Source organism: Glycine soja, chromosome 19 (assembly GCF_004193775.1).
Source record: "Glycine soja cultivar W05 chromosome 19, ASM419377v2, whole genome shotgun sequence".
Taxonomy (NCBI): domain Eukaryota; kingdom Viridiplantae; phylum Streptophyta; class Magnoliopsida; order Fabales; family Fabaceae; genus Glycine; species Glycine soja.
The window spans coordinates 27,841,627-27,855,396 of NC_041020.1; positions in this window are offsets into that span (position 1 = coordinate 27,841,627).

Consider the following 13,770-nt stretch of genomic DNA (forward strand, 5'->3'; position numbering starts at 1 on the left):
GGTCCAACCTCTTGTTTAATGAAATTTCGTTAATAATTCTAATGTAGTTTAACTAAAAATAAAAAGAAATAGTTAAAAATAGGCTAGAGTATGTTTTTGTGTCCCTCTAAAATACACAAAGTTTGTTTATAGTCCCTGAAATTTTTTTGTCTATTTTTTGACTTCATAAAATTAAAACGTGTGACTTTTTGACATAGAGTTAGATTTGCAAAATCCAAACCTACATGAAATTTTTTGAAAATAATTTTTTAAATATAATTTATGAGGGTTAACAATCACTACTAATTGCAAAAAAAAAATCCAGAATACAATTTTTTGACGATTAAAAATCGTCACAAATTGCAGAAAAAATAAAAAACATGCAAGAATCAACCATAATCACCTTGAACCACCATTGTAACAGTCCTGATTCTCGACTTATCGACGACTCTCACATTACGACACTTAACATTGTGGTACTTCACTCAACTCCTTATTGGTCAGAACCCTATGTAGGTAGTCATTCCCAACATGAGACTTTAGAGTGTGTTTGGTCCTCACTCACGCATTTTTTGGGAAACTTCTCAGATGGTCACCTATCCTATAATTACTCTAAGCCAAACATTTTTAACTATTTAGTTCTTATGTGATAGGCTACCGAAAAGATGCATCTTGATAGTATAGGTAACACCAACTAATTTCTTTAATTTTTTCTCAACTGTATAGTCCCCTACCTACACAGCTTGATGCAATCCTATCCCCCAAGGGTATTGGATAGAAGACTCCAAGAGGATTGAGCTAGAGTTGCTAAAGAAGGCCCTAGGGTTCTCATGAACCTCGGGGTAGATTTTTGAGCCCATGGGCCAAGGTTGGGTTCACTATTCTTTTTAAATATTAGAATAGGTTTTTTCCTTTTTTTAGGCCTTGTATTGGTCATTCTAGTAGTATAGGATTTTAGCCTTGTATTTCAGGGCATTTTGAGTAGTCTTTGTAGTAGGGACTTTTTTTGTATTTTCATGTATTTTGGCATGGGGGTGAGATTAGCTATTATAGGGGGTGTGTGTAGCTAAGCTCTAGCTTCTCATCTCAAGGAGGTGAGCTTAGCTATTAAAGGGGTGTGTGTAGCTAAGCTCTATCTTCTCTAGGAATCTTCTCAAGAAAGCTTCTCAAGGAAGCTTCTCAAGGAGGTGAGCTTAGTTATTAGAGGGGTGTGTATAGCTAAGCTCTAGCTTCTCAAAGAAGATTTCTCAAAGAAGTTTCTCTAGGAAGCTACCTAGGCTACAAATAGAAGCATGTGTAACACTTGTTGTAACTTTGATGAATGAGAGTCTTGTGAGACACACTTCAAAGTTCAACTTCTCTCCCTCTTCTTCCTTTAATTCTCCATGCCACTTTCTCTCTCTCATTCTTTTCCTCCATTGAAGCTTCCTCTCTAAGCTTCTTATCCAAGAAACTCTCTTGGTGGTGAAACTTCTTCTTCCATGGCTTATTCCCTAGTGGATGTCACAACCTCTCACCTCTTCTCCTTTATCTTCCATTGCATCTCCATGGTGTAGCACCATGTGGTGCTTGTAGGCCTTGGATCTTCTTCATCAATAGAGTCCTTTGCTTCTTGAAGATCAATGGTAGCGGAATGGAGAAGGAAGAAAGATGATTGGAGATGCCACTTCAAGGAGAAGATAAGTCAAGAACAAGGTCACCACTATAGGAAGTCATGGATAAGAGTTTGAAGGTAGGAGAAGATGAATGAAGGGAGAAGGAGAGAAGGAGCATGAAATTTTATGCCTCAAATAAGGTATGAACTTTGAAGTGTAATTCTCAAATGATCAAAGTTACAACAAGTGTTACACATGCTTCTATTTATAGCCTAGGTAGCTTCCTTGATAAACTTCCTTGAGAAACTTCCTTGAGAAATCTTCTTTGAGAAGATAGAGCTTAGCTACACACACCCTTCTAATAACTAAGTTCACCTCCTTGAGAAGCTAGAGCTTAACTACACACACCCCTTTAATAGCTAAGCTCACACCTCCTTGAGATGAGAAGCTAGAACTTAGCTACACACCCCCCCTATAATAGCTAATCTCACCCCCATGCCAAAATACATGAAAATACAAAAAAGTCCCTACTACAAAGACTACTCAAAATGCCCTAAAATACAAGGCTAAAATCCTATATTACTAGAATGGCCATAATACAAGGCCCAAAAGAAGGAAAAACCTATTCTAATATTTAAAAGGAGTAGACCCAACCTTGGTCCATGGGCTTAAAAATCTACCCTGAGGTTCATGAGAACCCTAGGGCCTTCTTTAGCATCTCTAGCTCAATCCTCTTGGAGTCTTCTATCCAATACCCTTGGGGGTAGGATTACATCACAGCCTCAGGACCCCTCTCATTCTAATGTGATTTGTTTAGGGTGTTACATGCCCACTAGCTTCCGCCTGGTTCATCCTCGAACCACACCGTACTAGGAGAGAGGTTTGCTTTAATACTATTTGTAACACCACTGATGGTCGACTTATCAGCGACTCTCACATTATGACACTTCACACTGTGGTACTTCACTAAACTCATTGTTGGTCAAAACCTTCCACCAGTTAGAACCTTTCTAGGTAGCCTTTTCTGAGATCTCAATAATCTATTTTGGCTGCTTTCAGGATCAATGACTATCCCCACAAATCAATATGAGACTTTTCAACATGCTTTATCCTCACTCACACGTTTTCTGGGAAATTTCCTAGAAAATAACATATCCCATAACTACTCTAAACCAAGTACACTTAACTATGGAGTTCTTATGTGATAGGCTACCGAAAAGTATATGCATCTTGATAGTAAAGGTAGTACCAATTAATTCCTTTAAGATATCCTCAACTGTATAGTCCCTGACCTACATAGCCTAGAAATCCCTCTCATTCTAGTGTGATTCGTCTAAGGTGTTACAATAATCACCATTCGAACCAAAATGGCCACCAGCTCCAACCCTCAAATCCTTAACCCCTAAATCGGAAACCTGAATCGCAAAAATGAGAAATGCTCTAAACAACCGCAAGAAAAACTTCACCATAGTGCGTGTGAGAGAAAGTAAAGCAGAGTGGTTTCGAAGTGAGAGTCGTTGTGATAGTTAATTTCCAATAAAGGCAGGTTGGAACACGAAGTGGTCGTCACAGAGGCTGGTTGGAACGTGAGAGTCACACCTACTGAAGTGTTGGTTAATTTTCCAACGAAGGCTAGTTGGAATGCTAAGTGGCCGCGACAGAGCTCCAACAGGGTCAATGTTTGAGTCGTGGTTGCTTAGCCCTTCTACTCTCTATTTATCCCATCGCTTCATGTAATGACCCCCGTCGTTACATGAAACTAGAAACTAACTTAATTGGAAAACTTTATTTTAATTCATTTAAAACTCTTTAATTAATTTATTTAAGAAAGTATTTGTAAACTTTTTGCATTTCAATGGACAAAGGCTAAAACGCACTACACCAAAATAAAACATCACATGACACACACACACACAACATCATAGTAACTCAAATCTCCTCAAAACATGTATGTAAACATAAACCACACTATAAGGATAACATTATAAACTCTAAGATGGTCAACACTATACATAACTTTAAAGAAGAAACAAAAATGGATAATGCATCTTCATGCTCTGATATCCATGAAGTCTTAAAAGGCATAGGACCACCTCTTATCCATTTGCTCCCCACATATGTCAAATACAGAATCATCATAGGCACGAACAACACATGCAATAAGGCAAGGGTAAGCTTACAAAAAACAAGCATACTAAGATAGTATACAACTTAATAGTTAAAACATGAATAAACACCATCATATCCATACAAAATATAATATTCAAAAATCATACTTAATGCATAAATTTTAGAAATTCATATAATAGAGCATCTAAAAATAATCATCACTATCAACCATCACATCAAGATTCAATCATCATACACCATCGTCATCATTACCATGATTCATCTATCAAACATCATCATCATCAGTCCATCAATCATTGACACTAAAGATAGACTCGACTCCATGGAGATTTCACCTTTTGAGTGATTAACCCAAGTACATCCCTTAACATAATCACACCTTGACCATTTGGGAAGACTCAAATTAACCTTACAAAGGAAGTGTAATTTTATCAAAAATGGATGAGCATGGGTAGTGACTTACCTCGGTAAGGCTTGCAAAGACCTTAACCTATCTAGGGATTTGCCCATCCATCTATTCTATAGGTGCATTCCTGTTAGTCACCACTGACAACCTCTGGCACTAGGTTAAGGGCCCACAAAGCACCACCAACTTACGTGCCTACTCACAACAACTACACTTAGGTTCCTTAAGAGTTTTAGATATGACACATCCGTACCCACCATCTATCCCACATACACTGAAAAGTCACTAATCCTCTTAAGAAGTAGTTCTCACCACTCCAATACTCCATTTGAAGTCAAAAACTAGGGGTGGTACTTTGGAAGATACTTCACTAAGCGAGACCACGGGTCACTTTAGTGAGGCAGAGTTCTGACATAGAACTTACCCTCCCAAGTATGTCATTTTCATTTCAACAAAAACCTTCTCAAAGGCCATAACTAACCTTTCTAACACATATAGGTGGTTACAGGGTAAGATTATTAGCAATTATCATCATTTTATCAACATCACCACATTCACCTCATCAAACGATGTTCATATCATCATCAAGAAATCAACCAACACAACTTAAGACATTATCAATTAACATAATTTTGAGCATTTCTTACTACAATAATTAAGACTTATACATGTATCATCATGTCAACATATTAGTATTTATAAGTCCTCATGTACATATAGTTATTCAACATAACATATCATAATCATCTTGTATTAGTTCATAAAACAAAGTTAATTGCATAGTAATAGCATGGCATCAACTTCATACATCTCATATTAGTTCCTAAGACAAGTTAATTTCGTGATAATAACATGACATCAACTTCATACATTTCATATTAGTTCATAAGACAAGTTAATTGCATTTGGGTTCCATTCAGATAACCATATAAATATATAATAGAAAACTAAGCTCACTTAAGTTTCGTGCTTAAGCCCCAAAATGCTCGTGTTAAGTCTAAGAAACATATTGTGCTTTAGCCCCACAACACTCATGCTTAAGCCTCACGCTTAAGTCCCCAAATACTTGTGCTTAAGCCCCAAAATACTTGTGCCTAAGCCCCATGCTTAAGTTCCAAAGAACTTGTTTTTAAGCCCTGCGTTTAAGCCCCAAAATACTCATGCCTAAGTCCCGAAATACTTATTTTTAAGCCCACACTTAAGCCCTAAAATACTTGTGCTTATGCCCCGCGCTTAAGTCCCAAAATACTCATGTTTAAGTCTTGTGCTTAAGCCCCAAAACACCTATGCTTAAGCCACAACTTTCATTGAATTTTCAAAAATCACTCCATGGCTCTCCAAAATGGAACCCAATGCTTCAATAATTTTGAAATGTGGAAGCAATGTCTTCCAAGGTTATTTTGATGATGTCAAAGAATCAAGAGTTAAGCAAAGTTTCAAGAAAAGATTCAAGAATAAAGATTCAAGATTCAAGACTCAAGAATCAAGTTTTAAGAATCAAGATTCAAGAATAATCAAGATCAAGATTCAAGAATCAAGAAGAAGACTCAGTCAAGATAAGCATTAAAAAGTTTTTCAAAACATTGAGTAGCACAAGAAGTTTTCACAAAATCTTTTACCAAAGAGTTTTACTCTCTGGTAATCAATTACCAGAAGATAGTAATCGATTACCAGTAGCTAGCATTGTTTTTCAAACTGATTTACAAAGCTGTAATCGATTACCATAAACATGTAATCGATTACCAGTGTTTTAAAACGTTAAGATTTTCAAAATTCAAAATGAAGAGTCACATCTGTTGATGTGTAAACGATTACACCTTAATGGTAATCGATTAGCAGTGACTGTTTTCGAAAAATTTATTTCCAAAAGTCACAATTCTTCAAGTGACTTGTTTCTGAAGATTCTTTCAAAAGTCACAACTTTTCTAAGTGACTAGTTTTAAAAGAAATTACCAAGAGTCACAAACTTTTACTTGAGTCATCAAAAGATTATAAATATGTGACCATGACATGAATTTGAGTATGATCCATCATTTCTTTCAATCATTCTATCTTTAAATCTATCTTTCAACATCTTCTTTAATTTCTTTCAACAGAACTTTCTGGTTTCATTTCCCTTCATCCTTCTAAAAGTTTTTCTTCAAAACTTTCTCATCCAAGAAAAGTTCTTTGTTCAAAAACTTGAGCTATTCATCTTTTTCATTCTCTTCTCCCTTTGCCAAAAAGAATTCAACAAGGACTAATCGCCTGAATTCTTTTTGTGTCTCTCTTCTCCCTTTTCCAAAAGAACGAAGGACTAACCGCCTGAATTCTTTTGTGTCTCCCTTCTCCCTTTTCAAAGAATTCAGAAAGACACAGTGAGAATTCTTTTGATTCTTCCCTTTCCCTTAAAAAAAATATTTCAAAGGACAAACCGCCTAAGATATCTTTTGCTTCCCCTTCACAAAGTTTCAAAGGACTAATCGCCTGAGAACTTTGTCTTAACACATTGGAGGGTACATCCTTTGTGGTACAAGTAGAGGGTACATCTACTTGGGTTGTTGTAACTGAGAATAAGAGAGGGTACATCTCTTGTGGATCAGTTCAAGTGGAGGGTACATCCACTTGGTTGTTCAAAGAGAACAAGGGAGGGTACATCCCTTGTGGATCTTTGCTTGTAAAGGTTTTTACAAGGTTGAAAGAAATCTCAAGGACCGCAGGTTGCTTGAGGACTGGATGTAGGCACGGGTTGTTGCCGAACTAGTATAAAAATCTTGTGTTTGTCTTTTTCTTCCCTACACTCTTTAATTTCTGTTGTGCACTTTTAATTATCGCTTTTACTTTTGGTTAAGTTTCTATTTCTGTTCTTTACTTTCTTAACATTATAGTAGAAGCCTAATTGAATCTAGTAACATTAAGAATGATAGATTTTTAATTAGTAAAGGTTCATTAATAATTAATTCAACCCCCCCCCTTCTTAATTATTCCGAGGCCACTTGATCCAACAAGTGGTATCACAGCAGGTATCTTGTAGAAAGTTTAACAACTTCAAGATTCATGGCCTCTTTAAATTCTTTGTTTTTCAAAAGTAATTTCAGGAATAGGTTATTCCAAGATCATGATGAAGACCAAGCCAACTTGTGTCTCATGACAAAATCTCATGAAAACAACAAAGAAGAATCTATAAGGAAGAAGTGGTACATCGACAGTGGATGTTCCAAGCATATGACGGGAGATGTATCCAAATTTACAACCATTTCCCTAAGAAAAGTGGACACGTTACATATGGTGACAACAACAAAGGTAAAATCATTGGAGTCGGTAAAATAGGTACGAGTTCCTCTACTCCTATTGAAAATGTGTTACTTGTAGAAGGTTTAAAGCATAGCCTATTAAGTGTTAGTCAATTATGTGATAGAGGATATAAAGTATCTTTTGATTCTGAAAAATGTGTTATCAAGCATGAGCATGACAAAGATATTGAGCATATAGGTTTCAGAGAAAAAAATGTTTACATGATTGACTTAAAACAAAAATTTGAAAATGATAGATGCTTTCTAAGTAAAGATAATGATCCTTGGTTATGGCATAAGAGAATTGCTCACATTAACATGGATCATCTAAATAGATTAATCTCAAAAGACCTAGTTGTTGGTTTACCAAAATTAAAGTTTGAAAAAGATAAATTATGTGATGCATGCCAAAAAGGTAAACAAACAAAAGCATTTTTTAAATCTAAAAACATTGTTTCTACCACTCAACCATTACAATTATTGCATATGGATCTGTTTGGACCCTTTAGGGTCATGAGTTTTGGTGGTAGTTACTATGCTTTAGTAATTGTTGATGATTATTCTAGATATACTTGAACTTTATTTCTTACTCATAAAAATGATGCATTTCATGCATTTAGAAGACTTGCCAAAGTCATCCAAAACAAGAAAAATCTCAAAATTATCTCCATTAGAAGTGATCATGGAGGTGAATTTGAAAATAATGATTTTGAAATGTTTTGTGATGAACATGGCATAGAACACAACTTTTATGCACCTAGGACACCCCAACAAAATGGAGTAGTAGAAAGGAAAAATAAATCTTTAGAAGAAATTGTTAGAACCCTTTTAAATGACACACCACTTCCAAAATATTTTTGGGCAGAAGCAGTCAACACCGCATGTTATATTATGAATAGAGCCTTAATAAGACTCATTCTTAAGAAAACCCCATATGAACTTTTTAACAATAGAAAACCAAACATTGCTCATTTACATATTTTTGGATGTAAATGTTTTGTTCTAATCAATGGTAAAGAAAGCCTAGGAAAATTTGATGCTAAGGTAGATGAGGGCATCTTCCTTGTTTATTCCCTACATAGCAAAGCCTTTAGGATATACAACAAAAGAACCATGACTATTGAGGAATCAATACATGTTTCTTTTTATGAAACTAATATTACCTCTTCGAGAGAGAAGTTTCTTGATGATATTACAGATTCTTTGGAAGATATGCACAATCAAGAAAGAGATCTAAAAAGGAAGAGAAATGAAGAAAACAAGGATGCTCAAGATAACATAATCCAAGAAAATGATGATCTTCCCAAAGAATTGAGAACCTCAAGAAATCATCCTTTTGACAATATCATCGGAGATATCTCAAAAGGGGTAACCACTAGACTTTCTCTTAAAGATTTATGCAATAATATGGCTTTTGTTTCGTTAATAGAACCTAAAAACCTTAAGGAAGCCATTATAGATGATCATTGGATAATAGCTATGCAAGAGGAATTAAATCAATTTGAAAGAAATGATGTATGGGAATTAGTAGAGAAACCTTCAAACTATCCAATCATAGGAACTAAATGGGTATTCAGAAATAAATTGGATAAAAATGGTATAGTAATTAGAAATAAAGCTAGACTGGTAGCAAAAGGATATAACCAAGAAGAAGGTATAGACTATGAAGAAACCTTTGCACCCGTAGCCAGATTAGAAGCCATTAGAATGTTTTTAGCCTATGCATCTATTATGAATTTTAAACTATATCAAATGGATGTCAAGAGTGCTTTCTTAAATGGTCTAATTCAAGAGGAGGTATATGTAGAACAACCTCCAGGGTTTGAAGACTCACAAAAGTTAGACCACGTCTATAGATTAAAGAAAGCACTCTATAGTTTTAAAACAAGCACCTAGGGCTTGGTATGAAAGATTAAGTAAATTTCTTTTAGAAAAGAATTTCACTCAAGGGAAGGTAGATACCACCTTATTCATAAAAAAGAAGGATAATGATATCTTATTAGTACAAATTTATGTTGATGATATAATTTTTGGATCTACTAATGAATCTTTGTGCAAGGAGTTTTCTATTGATATGCAAAGTGAGTTTGAGATGTCCATGATGGGTGAGTTAAATTACTTTCTTGGACTACAAATCAAACAAACAAATGATGGGATCTTTGTCAACCAAGCAAAATATAGCAAGGAACTCATTAAGAGATTTGGAATGGAAAACTCAAAACACTTGGCTACTCCTATGAGCACCAGTTGTTATCTTAACAAAGATGAATCCGATCAACCCGTTGATGCAAAGCAATACAGAGGTATGATTGGATCTCTACTTTACTTATCTGCAAGTAGGCCATATATTATGTGTGTATGCATGTGTGCAATGTTGGATCGAGTGGCCTCAGAATAATTAAGAAGGGGGGGTTGAATTAATTATTCCTAAACCTTTACTAATTAAAAATTTACTCTTCTAAGCCTTTTACTATGTTGTTAAGAGAATAAGGAGTAGAACAGAAACTTAACCAAAAGTAAAAGCGGAAATTAAAATGCACAGCGGAAAGTAAAAGAGTAGGGAAAAAGGAGACAAACACACAAGAGTTTTTATATTGGTTCGACAACAACTCATGCCTACATCCAGTCCCCAAGTGACCTGCAGTCCTTGAGATTTCTTTCAACCTTGTAAAAATCCTTTTACAAGCAAAGATCCATAAGGGATGTACCCTCCCTTGTTCTATTTGAACCTAGTGGATGTACCCTTCACTAGAACTGATCCACAAGAGATGTACCCTCTCTTGTTCTCAGTCAACAACCCAAGTAGATGTACCCTCTACTTGTACCACAAAGGATGTACCCTCCAATGTGTTAAGACAAAGATCTCAGGCGGTTAAACCTTTGATACTTTGTGAACGGGGATACAAAAGAATTCTCAGGCAGTTAGTCCTTTGAAAAATTTTGTATATGGGAAAGGGAAGAATCAAAAGAATTCTCAGATTGTGTCGTTTTGAATTCTTTGACAAGGGAGAAGGGAGACACAAAAGAATTCAGGCGGTTAGTCCTTTGTTCTTTCGGAAAAGGGAGAAGAAAGACACAAAAAGAATTCAGGCGGTTAGTCCTTGGCGAATTCTTTTTGGCAAAGGGAGAAGAGATGAAAAAGAATGAATAGCACAAGTTTTCAAGGTTTAGAAAACCAGAAAACTTTGGAAAGCTTTTGGCACAAAGAAGAAGAAGAAGTTCAAAGAGATTCAAGGCTTGTAAAGGATTGTATAAGATTAATTGGATTGATTTAAATGCAAAACAAAGCCTTTGCTTTTATACTCTTCATGTCTGGTCAAGAGAACCATTAGAAGAGTTATGAATTTTTAGAAAACCTTAAAACCAATTTGAAAAAGTCAAAAACCATCTGAAGAGTTACATCTTTTGATTTACTTAGAAACAATCACTGGTAATCGATTACCAAATTAGTGTAATCAATTACACAAAGCTTTTATGTGAAAGGATGTGACTCTTCACATTTGAATTTGAATTTCAACGTTCAAAGGCACTGGTAATCGATTACCAAAACATTGTAATCGATTTCAACTTTTTGAAATCAATTGGAACGTTGTAAATTCCGTTTGAAAACTTTTTCAAATCCATTTTGCTACTAGTAATCGATTACCAGAGAGTAAAAACTCTTTGGTAAACATTTTTGAGAAAAATCCATGTGCTACTCAGTTTTTGAAAAAACCTTTCCATACTTATCTTGATTAAGTCTTCTCTTGATTCTTGAATCTTGAGTCTTGAATCTTGATATTGATTCTTGAAAGCTTGATCCTTGAATCTTGATTCTTGATTCTTGAAATCAACTTTCCTCTTGAATCTTGAAATGTTCTTGATTCTATCTTGAACATCTTGAACTCATTCTTTGATTGACCTTTGAGCTTTTTGTCATCACCTTTGTCATCATCTTTGTTATCATCAAAACATCTTTGAATCAATCTTGATTCATCATGAAGCTTTGCTTCTACATGCAAGATTTCAATCAAATCCAAAGTTTTCACATCTAATCGCAGTAAAAAGAATCATAAGATATCTATTAGGAATAGTTAACTTAGGATTATGGTACCCTAAGAATTCTTTATGCAATTTAGTAGGATATTCAAATTCGGATTTTGCTGGATCAAAAACAAATAGGAAAAGCACTAGTTGCACATGTCAATTCATAGGGTCTGCTCTTGTTTCTTGGAATAGCAAGAAGCAAAATAGTGTAGCATTATCCACAGCAGAAGCATAATATATTTCTACTGGTAGTTGTTGTGCACAGATTCTGTGGATGAAATAACAACTATCTGATTATGGAATTGTATTAGATCACATTCCCATAAAATGTAATAACACAAGTGCCATAAACATATCTAAAAATCCAGTCCTTCACTCTAGAACCAAGCATATAGAAATTAGGCATCATTTTATTAGAGATCATGTTCTAAAAGGTAACGTTGTTTTAGAATTTGTAGATACTAAAAATCAACTTGTAGACATCTTCACAAAACCACTAAACAAAGATTCTTTCTACACTATTAGAAGAGAATTAGGACTGCTAGATGCTAGTGACTTATCTAAATGATTTATATTTTTATTATTTTACTCTGATTTCTAGCCGTGTATTTGGCTATATTATTATGACATTTGAACATTTAGTATTTCTTTTAATATTTGCTTAGTATGACTGAACATTTATGAATTATGTTATATGACTATGTGGTTTATATTTTAGTTTGGTTTATTCATGTCTTGCTTCACGATTAGTTTAGAATCTTTTATGATTGATTTACAATGGATGCTATGTGTATGATTTTTCTAAAATCATGTATGTTTTATGCACTTTGGCTTTTTGTTGATGCCAAAGGGGGAGAGAAAATAGGGATTAAATCAAGAACTCATATAATTAAGTAATTTAATTTCAAGTGAAGCTTAAACTCAAAAACAAAGGGGGAGAATATGGAGAATTAAGTGAGTGATCGACTAGGAAAAAGAATGTGTATGTGTTTCTTGATTTCAGGTTTGACATCATCAAAAAGGGGAAGATTGTGGAAGCAATGCCTTCCAAGGTTATTTTGATGATGCCAAAGAATCAAGAGTTAAGCAAAGTTTCAAGCAAAGATTTAAGAATCAAGTTTCAACATTCAAGACTCAAGAATCAAGTTTTAAGAATCAAGATTCAAGAATAATCAAGATCAAGATTCAAGAAGAAGACTCAGTCAAGATAAGCATTAAAAAGTTTTTCAAAACATTGAGTAGCACAAGAATTTTTCACAAAATCTTTTACCAAAGAGTTTTACTCTCTGGTAATCAATTACCAGAAGGTAGTAATCGATTACCAGTAGCTAGCATTGTTTTTCAAACTGATTTACAAAGCTGTAATCGATTACCATAAACATGTAATCGATTACCAGTGTTTTAAAACGTTAAGATTTTCAAAATTCAAAATGAAGAGTCACATCTGTTGATGTGTAAACGATTACACCTTAATGGTAATCGATTAGCAGTGACTGTTTTCGAAAAATTTATTTCCAAAAGTCACAATTCTTCAAGTGACTTATTTCAGAAGATTCTTTCAAAAGTCACAACTTTTCTAAGTGACTAGTTTTAAAAGAAATTACCAAGAGTCACAAACTTTGACTTGAGTTATCAAAAGATTATAAATATGTGACCATGACATGAATTTGAGTATGATCCATCATTCTATCTTTCAATCTATCTTTCAACATCTTTTTTCATTTCTTTCAATAGAACTTTCTGGTTTCATTTCCCTTCATCCTTCTAAAAGTTTTTGTTCAAAACTTTCTCTTCCAAGAAAAGTTCTTTGTTCAAAAACTTGTGTTATTCATCTTTTTCATTCTCTTCTCCCTTTGCCAAAAAGAATTCAACATGGACTAATCGCCTGAATTCTTTTTGTGTCTCTCTCTCCCTTTTCCAAAAGAACGAAGGACTAACCGCCTGAATTCTTTTGTGTCTCCCTTCTCCCTTTTCAAAGAATTCAGAAAGACACAGTCTGAGAATTCTTTTGATTCTTCCCTTTCCCTTAAACAAAATATTTCAAAGGACTAACCGTCTGAGATATCTTTTGTTTCCCCTTCACAAAGTTTCAAAGGACTAATCGCCTGAGAACTTTGTCTTAACGCATTGGAGGGTACATCCTTTGTGGTACAAGTAGAGGGTACATCTACTTGGGTTGTTGTAACTGAGAATAAGAGAGGGTACATCTCTTGTAGATCAGTTCAAGTGGAGGGTACATCCATTTGGTTGTTCAAAGAGAACAAGGGAGGGTACATCCCTTGTGAATCTTTGCTTGTAAAGGTTTTTACAAGGTTGAAAGAAATCTCAAGGATCGCAGGTTGCTTGGGGACAGTATAAAAAT